The sequence below is a fragment of the Nyctibius grandis genome, chromosome 2, assembly GCF_013368605.1.
Source record: "Nyctibius grandis isolate bNycGra1 chromosome 2, bNycGra1.pri, whole genome shotgun sequence".
NCBI classification, from domain to species: domain Eukaryota; kingdom Metazoa; phylum Chordata; class Aves; order Nyctibiiformes; family Nyctibiidae; genus Nyctibius; species Nyctibius grandis.
Window position 1 is genome coordinate 104,413,433 of NC_090659.1, and position 15,817 is coordinate 104,429,249.

Here is a 15,817-nt window from a genome sequence, read left to right on the forward strand (position 1 = left end):
AGCGCAAACATGACAACAGCACTACAGATAAGCACAGAGGACACAGTCCACGTAGATACTGTACACCAAATCCAGGCAAAAAGTGTAATATTCATTGTCTACACAGACCTGTGCCCCAGTACCAGAATCACACGACTTTAATGCACATTTGCATTTATAAAGAAACCTGGCAGTCCCCCCAGGAGCAGCAGCGAAGATCCCTGTCTGGAGCGAGCTGGCTTGCTGCCTTGGCAAGCTGGCCACCGACAGACTGTCCATGCACTACAGCCCCCTGACTACGTCAGACACTGACCTACCCTTACTTCTACAGGTTTTCAGTCAAAATGATAAACTCCTCTGGCAGATAATGGCAAAGGCCTCATAGAAATAGGCTGGGTGAGAATAAGGAAGAAGCTGCAATGAGAGGAAGAAGATAAGTTGTCCACAGGTGGTGCTGAATGACAATCTGAATGAGGTTAAGAGCACGTATTGAACAGATTTTGGGAGCATGCCAGATGCAGGGAAGACATTTGTCTGAGAAAACAAAGGCTGTCAGAACTGGGTTTCTTGGAAAAAAAAAAGAAGAAAGTAGGATGGGGAAAACAAATACGAAAAGACATCTCGGAGCATCCCAAAAGGGCACAACGGCATAGAAAACACTATGCTGCAAGGAGCAGCTTTGAGAGCAGGGATGCCCACGTGGGACAGAATTTCCCCAAAAGGGAAATGAGAGCCTATAATACAAAAAGTTCTTAAGCAGTTTTTTTTTTAAATGTTATTAACACAATTATGAGTCAATTTGATTAGCTTTTTTGAACACTGAAAATTCAATGTCCATGCACTGCTTATGAATAATATTCTGTGTGAAGACCATGTGGCACCAAAATTTTCTGGAATGAGAACTTACAGTGTTATCAAGGGCATAAGTTCATTTGGAAATGACTTAATGGAAAATTTCTTTTTTATTGCACTAAAGTAACTAAAGTATCCTTTCACTTTCTCTAATTAAAATCACATTAGTAAATTAAAAAGATCTTTTTTGCTTTTCAACTGTTGCATAGTAACTTTTTTAATTACTCCCCCCAAGTTTAAAGTAGTTTCTTCTCAAGAACATTTCTAAAAAATTAACAACTTTTAAATAATCAGCAAAAAGCAAATTATTTAACTGTAAGATGATTTTAGAACAGGCCAAGAAGAAATAGGTTCATGACTTCTAAGCAGTAGTCTTGAATTATAATTTATATCTTTCCTAATATGAGACAGTTTGAGTATGTCAGGATTTAAAGCCAGTTTGCTAAATTTTAAACAATATATCAGAGGTAAGAGGAACGTTTTTATTTCATATTAAACCAAAAAGCTTCTTGTTTCTGTTCTATGTTTTCATATTCCTCTACAAACAGATGCATTTTAAAATATTACTTAATATTCAATGCAGTCAGTTTCCTGAACATCAAAAATAGGTAAAAACTGGAAATGGGTAATTATTAAAGAGCATCCTAGTAACATCACACTGTAAACAGGCGAGCGCATTGCAACTATGAAATAAAAGTCATTAAGAGGAATTATTCCACTGTGCAGTAAAATGTTCATAAACATAATTAATAAAAAGTAAATTAATAGGAGCACAAATCAGTGCTAAAGCAGCCAACTCCAAATCTTAGTGTTACTCCAATACACAATCGACAATTTTTGGTTTTCTCTGTAACATTAACAACACTGTCGTACAACTAAAGGCATAAAGCCTCCCTACAACTACGACAACAGAATTCCTGAAATATTGGTGCATGACTAGAATCTCAAAATTGTCTTTCCTTGGAACTAATTTTTATGTGTCATCAGCAAAACACTCTTGTGAACAAGGCAACCATTCTACTGTGTTTGGCGTTTGCAGGGGTTTGTTTGTTTGCTTTAAGAGTACTGCATTCAGCTCTGGGGCCCCCAACATAAGAAGGACATGGAGCTGTTGGAAGAGGAGGGCCACGAAGATGATCAGAAGGCTGGAGCACCTCTCCTATGAAGACAGGCTGAGAGAGCTGGGCTTGTTCAGCCTGGAGAAGAGAAGGCTCTGGGGAGACCTAGCAGCCTTCCAGTACTTGAAGGGGGCCTACAGGAAAGCGGGAGAGGGGCTTTTTACAAGGGCGTGTAGTGATAGTACGAGGGGGAATGGTTTTAAAGTGAAAGAGGGTAGATTTAGATTAGATATTAGGAAGAAATTCTTTCCTGTCAGGGTGGTGAGACACTGGAACAGGTTGCCCAGAGAAGCTGTGGATGCCCCCTCCCTGGCAGTGTTGAAGGCCAGGTTGAATGGGGCTCTGAGCAACCTGGTCTAGAGGAAAGGTGTCCCTGCCTGTGGCACAGGGGTTGGAACTAGATGATCTTTAAGGTCCCTTCCAATCCAAACCATTCTATGATTCTATGAATTACTGGGAATATGTTTTGCTAAGTATGCTTTTTAACTCATCTTACTTAAATTCATATATGAAAAGCTCAGAAGATCAGCAGAACAAAGCCTGGTTTCCCACAGCTTTCTGACTAACGTTCTCAGAGCTGGCCCCCCTCTTACCTTTTGCAGTTTACCCAACTTTTCCCCACCACCCCATGCAATGTGCTGGGGCCAGTCGGAAGCTGGCTCCACGCTGCCCGGCTAATTGCCTGCTACCTTGTTGAAACACCTACCACACTGAGTCTAATCAAAATGCCTTTCACCAGGAGCACCAATTTAAGTCCCTCCTCCACGTCATGTTCTTCCTTGCCTATAAAAGCTAATTTGCAGAAAACATACAACTGCAGTTTGAGTTTTTCATTTTCTCAATCTTTACAAAATGGTCCAAGGCATTCAAGAGCTAGCAGATGAGAGACAGACTGACCCAAGAGCTCCCATTTCTTTAAAGAGCAGGCTAAAACACACAGCAGTGCTGAGGGTGGGGGAAAAACAATTTTAATTTTTGAATGCATGATTTAAATTATTATGTATCCACCTCATTTCAGTGTGAAGTTTAATTCCAAAAGATAAACTGAACACTGATGAGTAAATATATGCAACAGATTAAGCAATGCCCCCAGTCAGAAGGCGGGGGGGGGGGGGAAAGCCCTGCAATTGCAATTACAAGTTTCTTCTAATTTAAAACCTTCAACTATCTGAATCAAACACTTCAGACCTATTCAGCTACTAACCCATCAGTAAGTAAAAAAGCTCTTATTACTATGTGTCCTTGCCACTAAAGCACTACCACCCTTTTCTTCACCACACACAACTCAACAGCTAGACAAACTTAAATAAAGTTTATGAGGAGTGATGCTAAAATTTTTTCAAAATATATGTAACAGGAGGTTAAACAAGAAATCAAACAAAATAAACCTCTGAATTACAGGGGCTATATCACGCTTAACCAGATGTGGGGATAGTGTGTTACCAGGTAGGGGGAGGGCGGGGGAAGAGTTGGCAATCGCAGTTCTACTGCCTTCCGCATTCATCTTCCACCTGTTCCGAGTCATACTTCAGCCTCAGCTTACTACTTGTGATATTCTGTCACTGTATTTAAACACATTGGCATTTGGTAAATCATACTCAATTTTACAACACAGAGGTTAAATAACTTCTCTTCCCTTCCATCCCCAAATAAATGGATAACACAAGGCAAAGAAGTTGATATTATTTTAAAAATGGTATCAGTTCAGAAGACTGGGACCAATCATAGTTGATCACTTTCTTACACATTTTACCCCAGCTAAGTACACAATACAGCCATAGACTTACAGCTAGGGTAAATAGGTCCAACTCCACTCCCTGCATGGAGCCACCTACGCCTGACACAGCTGGCTTGAAACCACCAGCTGCATCTGGCACAAGAGATGAGGATCTAGGAAGATGTTACACTGCATATATATAACTGCCTGCACTAGAATGTTTGAGACACTAGCATCAGACCAGAAAGATGAGAGCAGGAGTCAAAGGGGGAAGAAGACAACTAAGAGGGTGATATGTTGCTTAACATCTTACTAAATCCACGTGTGCCTCATTGGACATGAATTAGATGCAACATCTGTCTGGACTGAACTCTGACTGGAGCACAAACGGACACTGCTCTCCAAACCCTACAGGCATCAGCAACCGCACAGCTAACCGAACTCTATTTCCATGCATGTTCTGAAAGGACAGGACATCAGTAGCTTGAATTAGCTTAGATCAGCCCATTAAAAACTCACATTAGGCGTTCTCACTCAGTATTCTCACCTCCCTGCTTCTTCACACACACACACACACACCCACCCCTCCCTCAATATCTTGCATAACTGCCTTTTGTTTTAAAATTAGAAGGCGCTTATCCCAGTAGTTATTGCTGTAGAGGCAAGCAGGGTACAGAAAGAGATAATCGAAGCATTTTTGCTTTTACTTCCACATTTCCCCTGCAGCTGTGGGAGTATTGCTCCAGGTCACCTCAGACCACCTTCCCCTGGACAACAACTGTTAAACTGCATGTAAGAAGTTTGACATTGTCTTGGCAAGCCAGATTCTTAAAAAATCAAGTAGAAAGCAGATGTACAGTAACAAACATGAAAGACAACAAACACAATGTACAGTCTTTCCAAACCACAGCAGAGCACAGCTACTGTAAGACAAGCTGGGTTTTCAAGTGTTTGAGCAACTGGCATAAACTCAAAGCACCAGCTGTTCCCCAAACCTGCCTTTTGCCCTTTCACATCTCCAAAAAGGCACTGTAATTTACACTAGTGCTAAAAATATGTAGCTGAATTTCATGCTTCTTTAATATTATAAGTTCTTTATATATTCACTAATACCACGAAATGAATGCCAGTTCATTATACAGCCCCTCTACTTGCAAGGGTTTCCTTACTATGTTTTCTCAAAGACATTGTTCAATCCCTTCTTTAAACTCTTAAGAGTTTTCTCCTTATATCCTCTAGTAAAATATAACAAAGCTGAACATTTTTACCATGAAAAAGAGCTTTCCATACATCCATCCTAAATTATCCCTGATCATATTCTATTATTTCCAGGGAGCTTTACAGCTTTTTATTGATGAATCTCAGAGACCTCTATAAAAACAGAGAAACTACCATAATTCTCCTTCTATGGAGAAGAAAAACAAGAGAGGGATTGAATATGTAGCTTGTCATAAGTGATGCACCAGAGGGGATTCCATTCAAAATTAAGCACCTATATCTGTATGACTACATATATATGAACTCAGTGTCCATGTCCCTCTTGAGAGCTCAGCAGAATCCTAGAAAGCAACTACATCACTGCATCTATTAATAGATACAAGAATGGAACGGTGAGCTTAAATACCTCATGTGTAAGCTCTGCCATGCACCCACCTAAATTCAGGTGTCTGAATCTAGAACTTAATTTCACTTCATCAAAAACAGAGAAACACTGTCGGTTTCCTCACCTCTAGCCCTGCAATCAAGTTACACTACCTCCTCATCACACTGTCTCTATGCCTAGGGCATTTCAGCATTTCAAATGTTTGCAGACAGTTAAATTTTCACTTACCTAATGTCCTAACGCTCAATTCAACACGGTAAATTTCCATCTCCGAATGGCACCCAATTTGGCAATATTGCCCATTTTCCTATTCAAGTTTGTAATTCTAGACAGTCTGCAGTCGCCACACGTTCAGAATTTATGTATGTGCTAAATAGGAAGAGAAGGGAAAACTGGAAGATTAAAGACCCCAAACACTAGTTTTGGAGATGCTCTCCAACCCCATTTTTTTTCCACAGAGTCACTATTATCACAAGTCTCCCTGTCCTCCAAAGGCCCCTCATCCTTCACAACAAGACACAAAGCAACAGCTACATGGATAGCAGACACTGCTAGCCTCTTACCTCAAGGGAAGGAAAGGAATACATGTGCCTTTAATGCACATCCCTTTCTGCTTTTTCCTTGTCCTAAATGACTGGGAATCCTATGTTTGTGAACCTTTCCTACTTATCATCTATGAATGTCATTTACTTCTTTATCAGTAATGGTAAAGGTAAAAACAAATAAACTGGAACTAGCATATAATCTGGAAATCATTATTTTAAGTTCACAATTTGTGTAATGTTGTTCATCTGTACTTTTTAAAGTTTGGGTTTTTTTAGAACTGGCTTCATTCTAACCAGAGTTTGAATCAACATTTTGTATACTGCAAAAGAATATAAAATATTTAGCCATCAGTTACTGTCTTAACACTGCTCCAATGCCCCAGAATTATTTGATATTTTTCAAAAAGTATCTACGACTCATTTTTAATAGCATCTGCTAGTTATTCTAGTTTTATCAAGTATGCAATTCCTCTCTCAGCCACGTTACTATGGAACAAATACCAAAACAAAATAAAGTTTTGCTAAACATCACAATTATGCTTTAAGTACTTCTATTAGAGCTATCCCAATCTAAGGGACAAACTGTATTTATTAGTTAATATACTTTTTTTTTCATGTTTCCCCTAATTTTTAATGCACATCTCTTGATTTTGACATGGAGTTTGCTGAAGCAAGGGCAGACATTTGTTAGAAGTATGCACAAAGTCTAATAGAATTCTGTTCCTTAAGGATAACTAAAAATCAACAATTTTTTTTCTTATCCACAGCAAACCACACCTTTTGACAATACATGTAAAGTGAAATGCCTAGAAAATGTCCACCTCAAAAAAATAACTAAAATTTAATATATAGCCAACTCTATCAATGTCATTTCCACAGATCTTCCTCCTGATTGCTAGGTCTACGTAAAAGGCATGACAGTCAAGGCTGGAATGAAAACAGCTATCTTCTTAGCATCAGACCACCACTTCTGATCTTCCTCTCACGTCATACCAACCTAAGTATTATCAAGGACAAAATGGGCACAGAAATCCCTAAAGCAATTTTGTTTCCTTAACAGGGCTCTTATTTTAATGTCTGTTGCAATGAGCTATTTCTGAAGGTCCACCAACTTGGAGAGTTGTGTTTTTTTTTTATTTGGGTTTTGTTTGTGCTGAGCTCTTCAGGGCAGATTTTATGGTCCAGCGATATTATGAAGGAAATCAAGACATTAAGCAGTGACAAGAGAAAGGACAACAGGGGAGAGGATGGTGCTTGGTGTTCTTTATTTACAACCTAAATATATTTTATGGACCTACATTTCCCTAGCCAACCTTCCACATCTCCAAAAACCCCATAAGCAGCAGAATAAAAATTTTGAGTCAGTAGTTATTACATCTGCTAACACTGTGGGTCTGAATCAAAAAGATTACAGAACCATTAAGAGGTGAATGTATTAATTCAGAAATTTCCTCTAATTAAAAAGTTGGGAGAGAAAAAAGTAAATGGATCTCCACAGCACTGAACATCTACATTTACAATTACCTTAAATTTAGGCCTCGTCAGAATTTCACACTAACATTAACTCTAAACAAGCATAAGCAAGATGACATTCACTAACGTAGGAAAAAAAAGTCTTGAGAATTATGTAACCTGAAATTAAGTAACTATTCTTTCCATGGAAGTGTAGACTGTAATAAAAAAGAGATTTTAAAATACTATCAACAACTATGAAGGCAAGTCAGAAATCTGCCTTATTTTCTCTAAAGCTTGTTGGATGATCTTTTTATTTTTTTTTTTTGCCTTTGTTCTACAACCCCATCTTTGCCTTACCTGCTGACTGTGGTTCAAAAAGGTATCTGTGCATCTGCCATGCTGTAACAGTGTCAAAGGTCTCATCAACTTCCACTTAAATACTTGTGTCTACAGTTCAGCGCCTAATAAGCATGCCTCAATGAACAAGACTGAGGGACTGCTTTGAAGTTATTGCTTTAATTTTTTTCTTCCCAATAGAAATTAAACATTCCAAAACTACAATCTCAACACTAACTTTTCTCCATCACAATATTTTTCCCCAGCAGTTTCTAAGGAAATAAAAATCTTATCATTATGAAGTACAGACAGACTATGATAAAGTTTCATCTTCTGCTCCAAAATAAAGGATCGTATACATGTCATCCAATTAAATGGCTTCACTGTTGTTAAAGAAAAAGATATTTCTTGCCCTCTGCTAATTAAGCAAGTGTACAACTAGTAGCCTAACCGAGGTTACTGCATTGTTTTATCTCCATTTCTGGAGTATGCAACTTCTTTTCATACCCAACTAAAACATACCTACGGAATACAGAAGATATCTATGGAATATCTTTTTTTCCCTGTATTAAGTTTTCTTGTCATCCAAATTAATGGATTTTGCAATTTATATTCACAGCATTTTGTCACACTGCCCAATATGCAAAAAACTTTGTCAGTAAATTAGTTTGGATTTTTTTTACCCCTCTGTCACTTAAATCTTTATACTTTATCTAAAGATGCCTTATGATTTTTATAAAAATATAGGAAAATATATACACACTGTATTTTTCATGTTGAAGTACTTTTTTTTTTTAAACCCTAACATTTACTTAATTTCATCACTTCCTTCACAGGATAAACTTCCCCCAGAACATTCTGTGAATATCCCTGAGCTAGTTTTAACCTCCCTTCTTTTTCTCATGCTTATCTTTCCTCTGAAAGCTGAGCTCTGAAAGCTGAGATCTTTGTTTTGTTGTCACTTTCTTCTGATTCACCTTCTCACTACAGTAGTAGTAGTTTCAGGCTTTAAGCATTTCATTCTCAAGTAACCTTGTTGAATAGAATGTCAGATTCCCACTGCTTTAAATTCTTTTCATTGAAAGAAACACAAAACAATGGAAGAAAAACACTGTGGTCCCACTGAAGCTATTTGTTAAGTTTTTAAATAAGATTTCTCCTTCATTAACACATTTTAATCTTCCTTGGTAAACTTAATGTTAACTAAGATATCTATTTAAGAACAGATTTGCTTACCTGAAATCTAATGTAGGTTCACAGATTGCATGATACAAAAGCTTGCTGTACTGAATCCAATCACTCTGCCAGCATCAGATCCACCCACTCTTTCCTATTCATCCTGTATCAGAATACAGATGATCCAGGACACCTTCACACATGACTAGAGTATCTCATTTCTGAATCATAAGCTGTCCTTTCTCAAACCAAAATGTTGTTCATTAAGCCAAAACACTAATCACGCTTTCTCTCAGAAGAGGTAAGGCTCAAGAGTACTAACAAAATCCAACTGATTAAACTGGAAGACATCCACATGTGGTATAGTTGTTGCTGTAAAAAAAAATCAGGGTAAAAAAATAAAGCACATGAAGAACATGGACTGAAAAACTCTGGAAAAATGTGTACAGAAGCTTTTACCCAAGTAAGTAAATTTAAATCTGCTTTAACAGAACGGTATTTCCTGACACTGTGCTTAAGGGTAAAAGGTGGCTACTCACATCAATATAGCATGCTGAAAGGGAAAAAAAGGTGATTTGTGCCTGTGTGGGTCCAAGCCCAGGCTGACCACCATTGAATTTATTATTGAATTTATTAATTGTTCTATGTAAATCACATTTTCTCTTTTGTCTGCTTTCCATATCCACGTAGATAATGTAACCACACAAACAATGATGACAACTCACACTGTTGTTTTCCGCTGAACGAATACTGGCCAGTTTAAAGCATCAACAAAAGATGCCGACACACAAATCTTGTTCCTAGTGTGATGGCTGCTCATCCTGCTCACGGTCCCTTCCAGATGGCTCGGTGTGAAAGGGATGGTGGGATGGGGAAGAAGGAATATTCCATACTGTTCTGAACATCTGTTCCACTGCGTTTATACACTCAAAAAAACAACAAAAGCCTTACTGCCACTATCAGTTTTACTATTTCAACCCAATACTACTAGGCTAACACCAAATACAGTGTAAATGTTATGCATGTACGTGAGAAAGGAAAAATGTCTTTCCAAGTCACATAAGAGCATTTGTTCAGTTTTTGCTGTCTTAAAAATGGACTTGTTTCAATGGGAAGTACTTATGCTGCACTGAAAACACATTTTTCTTTCATATGACCTTTCTTGAAATCTGTATTATACTCCAAGAATTTATCATCCCTTCTCCCGTTCAAGCAAACAGAACTGAACTGAGTCACCATTTGTTTCCCTTTAGTTTTATTTGTTTGTCTTTACTGAAAAGGTACACACTAAGAATTTAAACAAGCTCCAACAAATGCAATTTGAAGAGTTTTGCACAGCAACTCGAAAATATTTTCCTTGTACATATACAGATATAGTGGTAGCTTTTTGGTTTTTAAGCAGAGTTGAAAAAAAGAAATAAGAAGATAAATATCTTACTACAGTATACAGTCTACCTCTCAAATAACATTTACCTTTTAAAAATACCATCTCTTGAAAAGAAGCACTCGGCCAGAACAAGGAGAAGGAACTCGGCACAGAGTTAAGAAAGAGGAAGCAGCGCTTTGTCCTGCAGCACTGAGAAAAAGACTTTGATTGATCATCCCCCCCTTTTGTGTCATCTTGACATGTGCAAACCATACGGCTGCTGAATTTTTCAGCTCTTTCTACTTTGAATAACCAATGATTACACGTATGAAAATTTAGAAGTACCGAAACACTGATTGGAAAAATGGCATCCTGTAAAACCTAATTTTGTTTTAACCTTTAGGACCTAAATGGTAACTTTCAGTGAGGAATATGAAGTGGATGAGGTCAAAAGGAGCAAAATCACAAAGCAGCAGAGAGCTAATTATAACGCCAGGCTAATTAGGTCAGGAACAGCCCTCCACTAGCAGGCCAAAATGTTCCCAGATGTCATCAGGCTTGGATCTCACCAGATCTGAGTAGAGTTCGTTGTATAGACAGAGCCACACACTTCTCACTCTCCATAGCCAACTCAGCAGCCCAGATATCTGAGAAAATATATCTACAGGCCACTCTTTCAACAACCAGGCGAAGTGTTCCCACAAAACAGCTAAGATTAATCTAGCCTTAAAGTAAATCATGGTTCAAACACCTTGCTGTGCACTTCCAACACTAGTTATTCCCACCCATTTAGGAACTCTTAATTTTTCTAGCATAGTAATACCACAGGGCAATAAAATTAAAGCATGACAAAACCAAGAGAACCGCTATTTAATAAATGCTACTTTTTAACTAACAACCATACCAGGACATTTCCCACCTAAAGGAAGTTTCTTTCTTGTTCACCACCCACCTATTCCAGTATGTTTTTGGATTATAGTCCAAAAAGCATCATTACAAACACAAATTCCTTCTTCATCCAACTGACAATTAAAATAAAAGGGCACGGAGTGGTTTTTGATTTTCCAATTCACTATAAACTAAACTACTCAGAGACTATTTTAAATGTGATTCTTTCAATATGGTCTCTTGAATGATGGCCACATCTTAGAGTGCTTGCTTTAAATCTGTTTTGAATAGCTAACACACATTCTTCTAACAGCTTAGTTTGAGTTCTAGAACATCACATTTTATCTACATTAGAGAAATGGAATAACTCTGTAACACAAGAATCATTACCCTATGATATTTTATGCTACTTTAGACAATTTGATGCTGGAACAAATTGTAACAGAATATTAAAAGTCTGCAACTATAAACAAGCCTTTTCTTAACATTTAGGCTACAATAATGCACAAATAGCTCTTGGAGACCATTTAGAGTGCATTTGTCCCAGCCTTCCTCCTTCACAAACAGTAAGTGTTACCAGCAGCAAATGCCTTGATTATTTAAAGAAAGTGTAAGTTGCAGCTAGGTCTTGCTGACTGACACTGATCACATTTAACAGAGCCTTACTGGATTTCGAGTGCTCAAAATCACTGTCTGGGTCACAGCCCAGTGACAACGGCAGCCCGGTAAGGCCTTAGGAGCCCACCCGCAGTGAGAACATGTTGTTAAGAGCCTCAAATGACCTCAAGCTACCCCAGAAGTAAAATCAGTAATTTGTTTCTCAGAACTCCAATTAACCCTAAATTGGAGGGAAAAGTACAAAAGGGATGAAGGATCCACTTTCTGCCCAATAATATCCATTTTGTGGCAATACACAGTGTTCCTTATTTCCCTTATCATCTAACTTACCATTAAGATCCTTTCAGAACAGCATTTTTCAGAAAAAAAAAGAAGTCTGTTCTTAAACTCTTTTCCCCACAGCAGCTGATCTAAAACGTCACAGGGAAGTGTTAAATTTTCTCATAGTTCAATTAATCCAAAATCTAAAATGTCATAGGGAAGTGTTAAGTTTTCTTATAGTTCTTTTCCATACGAAAAAATCATATACACATATATACAAAAGTACACAGTTTGTGTACATGTCTATTTGATATATACACACACACACACAGAGATATATACACATTTATTATACACATGACACTCTGCAATGATGGAAGATAGCTATAAGAGAGGTCAAAAGGCAAAAGAAAAAACACTTTGTACTATGATAATTCAGCGTTACTCTTTGCCTGCCTCGACTCCTAACGTGCCTCCTCCACTCTCAGTTCTCACCAGGCCGGAGAGACTTTCCCACTGGGAAACAACTGCAATAATGCTTTATCAGGCTACCACAGCGTATCATGATCCTTGAAATACCTTGCAGTCAAGCAACTTCAATGTCCACCTGAACCACCAGGTTCTTGGAAACAGCAGCAGCAATTTCCCGGCATGTGTCAGGAAACATGCAGACAGCCCATGAAGTTTTAAATTAATACAAAATAAATCAACACCCCTGAAATTTCTCAAGGTAGAGCTTCCTACCCACACCATAGAATTTCAGCAGGAAACTCAAGATCTCCCTAATTCTCCTGATGATGGCACTACTGCCAACATTTCACTTTCCATATATATCAGAAACCTAGAAATGGCAGCTAGTCTATGTGGGGGAAAAAACAGATTTATTTTGGGTGCATTTTAAGGAAAAACTGAAAAAAATATTTTGTGTCTGGATCCAACAGCTGAGCCTAAGTGAATCGACATAAACATTCCCAACTATTTTCAACCTGAGCCAAGCGTGCCATCTGTTCCCATGAAGTCCATCTTCTGGTGGCTACCGTACTACAGTGTTAGCACAACGTGCCAAGTGATCGAGGACTAGTATATAAATCAATAAAGACACTATAAGTAATAGAGTGCAACACTCAAGACAGTACCAAAAAAAAAAAAAAACCAAAACCAAAACAAACCCAAAACAACCCACCAAACAAACAACTCACCACCCAAAAAACCACCACAAAGCACAAGTAGCCTTAGGAAGGCCCAGCATTAATGCAGCCAGGTATTCTGCAGCTTTGTGTGTTGGGGTTATTTCGCTCTGGTACCTAAGGAGGGCTGAGCTCTGATTAGAGGTTTTCCCAGGGTGGGGACGCTTTTCATATCTTTCCAACATGTTATCTACCTGTGTCCAGTAACTTGAGCACGAACGATGAGTTTTCTCTCTACCAGGTAGTCTTCCTCTCTCTCTTCCACATGGTTAACACCTTCAAGTTCATCACAGAAACCATTCATATTTGATGCACCAGAAAGTAACAATTTCTGATTTTCCAGTTCATAAAGTAAAAGCAATAGTTACAGATGGCACAGCAGAACATTCAGTTATCAGAAGTACAGGAGCTCCATATACCCCGACAAATGAATTGCAAGCAAGTAACACAGGGTCCAGCAGAAATCAAGACGGATTATACCTCTTTTCCTGGCCTTATCGATACTGGACATTTATAAAAATTAAGTTACATGGACAGATATTCATTTATACCTTTCACCAAGAACAGAATACCAAGAGAAATAAAACTGCAGTAAAAAAAAAATAAATGTGAACACACTTGATACATCTAATATTTTATTAATATATGAAGCACATGAAGATTGAAAGCACCTACATCTCCCCAGATATAAAGCAGTACTTTCTCTTGGTGTTTCTGGCTGTTTTGTGACAGATCCTCCCTTTTACTAGCATCCCAAATTCAGATGTCAAAATTCTGCCCACCATTAACTTCCTAATAATTAAATGGATAATCCTTATCTTGGGTTTTCATTTGGTTTTGTGTGTTTTTGGTTGTTTTGTTGTTGTTGTTGTTGTTAGGCTTGTGGGGATTTTTTTTTTTGGGGGGGGGGGGGGGGGGGTGGTGGTGTGTTAAATAAAGCCTAAAATGAATGTTAGGCATTAGTAAAAGTAACATGTTTTGATACAGTAATGTTGGCTTACAAAACCTTATTTGCAGCATTAAATAGATTTCCTCGTTACACATACAGTAACTCCCATCATGAGACAAATAAGCTGCTATAAAAACATACTGAGCCTCAGACTGAATACAGCAGTTAGTCTTCTCTAAAAATTCCCTTTCAAGACTTGAAGGCTGAAAAGCTGTGTTCCATGAAATCTGGCATTGTATCAACAGATCTCCATGGAGCTGGTAGGGTAGAAGTGCTCCAGAAACCAGCTTCAAGGAAAAAAAAAGTATTCTTACCATGTATAATCAATCACTAAAAAGGGGCTTAAGCAACTTTTTTTCCCCAGCTAAAATCACCAAATCTTAGCTAAGATCACCAGGGATGCAGAGGTTACCAATGATAATACTAAATAATTTTTAAAGTCTGCTTTCTTCCAGCATTTCAAATCAGTGCATTTAAATATCCTTTGTGGAACCTTTTGTAAACACAAATCTTTCTGTCTTTCCTCAAGACATATATGTACATATATCTTGAAAATGTAAATGTAGCTTTTTAAGAGTCTATGAAATTTCAGAACCTAACCCTGAACATTTGGAAGTATCATACTGATTTACAGCTATCTCTATAATTCTCCTCTTTTAGTCAATGCCAAGTGTGGGTGAATGCCAAGTGTGGGCGAGTTGGGACGAAAAATAGTATAACAGTATTACATAGTATAACGAAAGCAGAACTGAACAAAATACGCGGAGCCCACAAGAAAGAGAGCAGCACCATCCCCATCAGAGGTTTCCCACTTGTGGACATCTGGAGATATTCAAAGACTTCAAAACGAATTATGAAAACAGCAGCTAAGGCTGACGACTGCAGTAGCAAGTTGTGTGGTACAACAGGAGCAGAAAGACCTGCAGAGCAGAATAGTTGGTGCTGATGATCCTGAGTCTGTCTTACGTACATTTTTTGGCAGGGAAGCAGGGATATTTGTTCCAAACTAGCTCTCGCCTGGTCTCATGGCCCATTAGATGCTGAACACCACCAGGTATGCTCCTAGAGAGCACCTTTTGGTTTTAGACTCATCAGAAAGGAAGAGTTCATATACTCCACAACTGGGGAATTTGCATCATAAATACACTCCTCGATCCAAACCAAACCAAGAGCGTAATGCATCCTAAAATGCCTGTTGTCTTGGCATGTTCTAATTCACTACATAAAGGTTGAAAAAGAACAAGTTTATTTTGTTTTAATTTTATGAGGACAAGGTGGAAGAAAAGAGGCAAACACTGCGTGAAAAAAAAAAAAAAAAAACAATCTTAAGGCTGAAAACGTGTCACACAGTAGGTTTTAATTAGGGATCCCTCCAATGTTCACAAATGAAGGGTCCATGGGAAAGAAGGGAATAAAGACAAACTATGCACAAGAGTCAGAGCTTCATCTGTCCTCTCCTTCCCTATAACACACCCAGCCACCCAACACTTGGGGAAGAATCTCATCCTTCCCCACTAGCTGGCAGTCAACCACATGCCAAATTCCTGGCAATACAGCCAACTAAAACCCACTGAAGAAGGAACAGACTGCCTAAACCTAGCAAGGTTGCAACTGCAAAACAGCATCAAAAAGCCTATCAGAGTAAGGTTGCATAATACCTGTGTTACTACAATACCTGTAGACCTACACAATAAATTTACTCTCCAGACTTGAGAAAGTCGAGCAGCAGCATCTGAATTACACAGTTGAGAGGCACAAAGCTACTTG

At 38.3% G+C, this 15,817-nt stretch overlaps 1 protein-coding gene across 3 annotated transcripts in view; it reads right to left on the reverse strand.

Moving 5' to 3' along the window:
- The window catches only part of WASF3 (WASP family member 3), an 83,133-nt gene that overhangs the window by 26,822 nt on the left and 40,494 nt on the right, over positions 1-15,817 (reverse strand). The window lies entirely within an intron of this gene.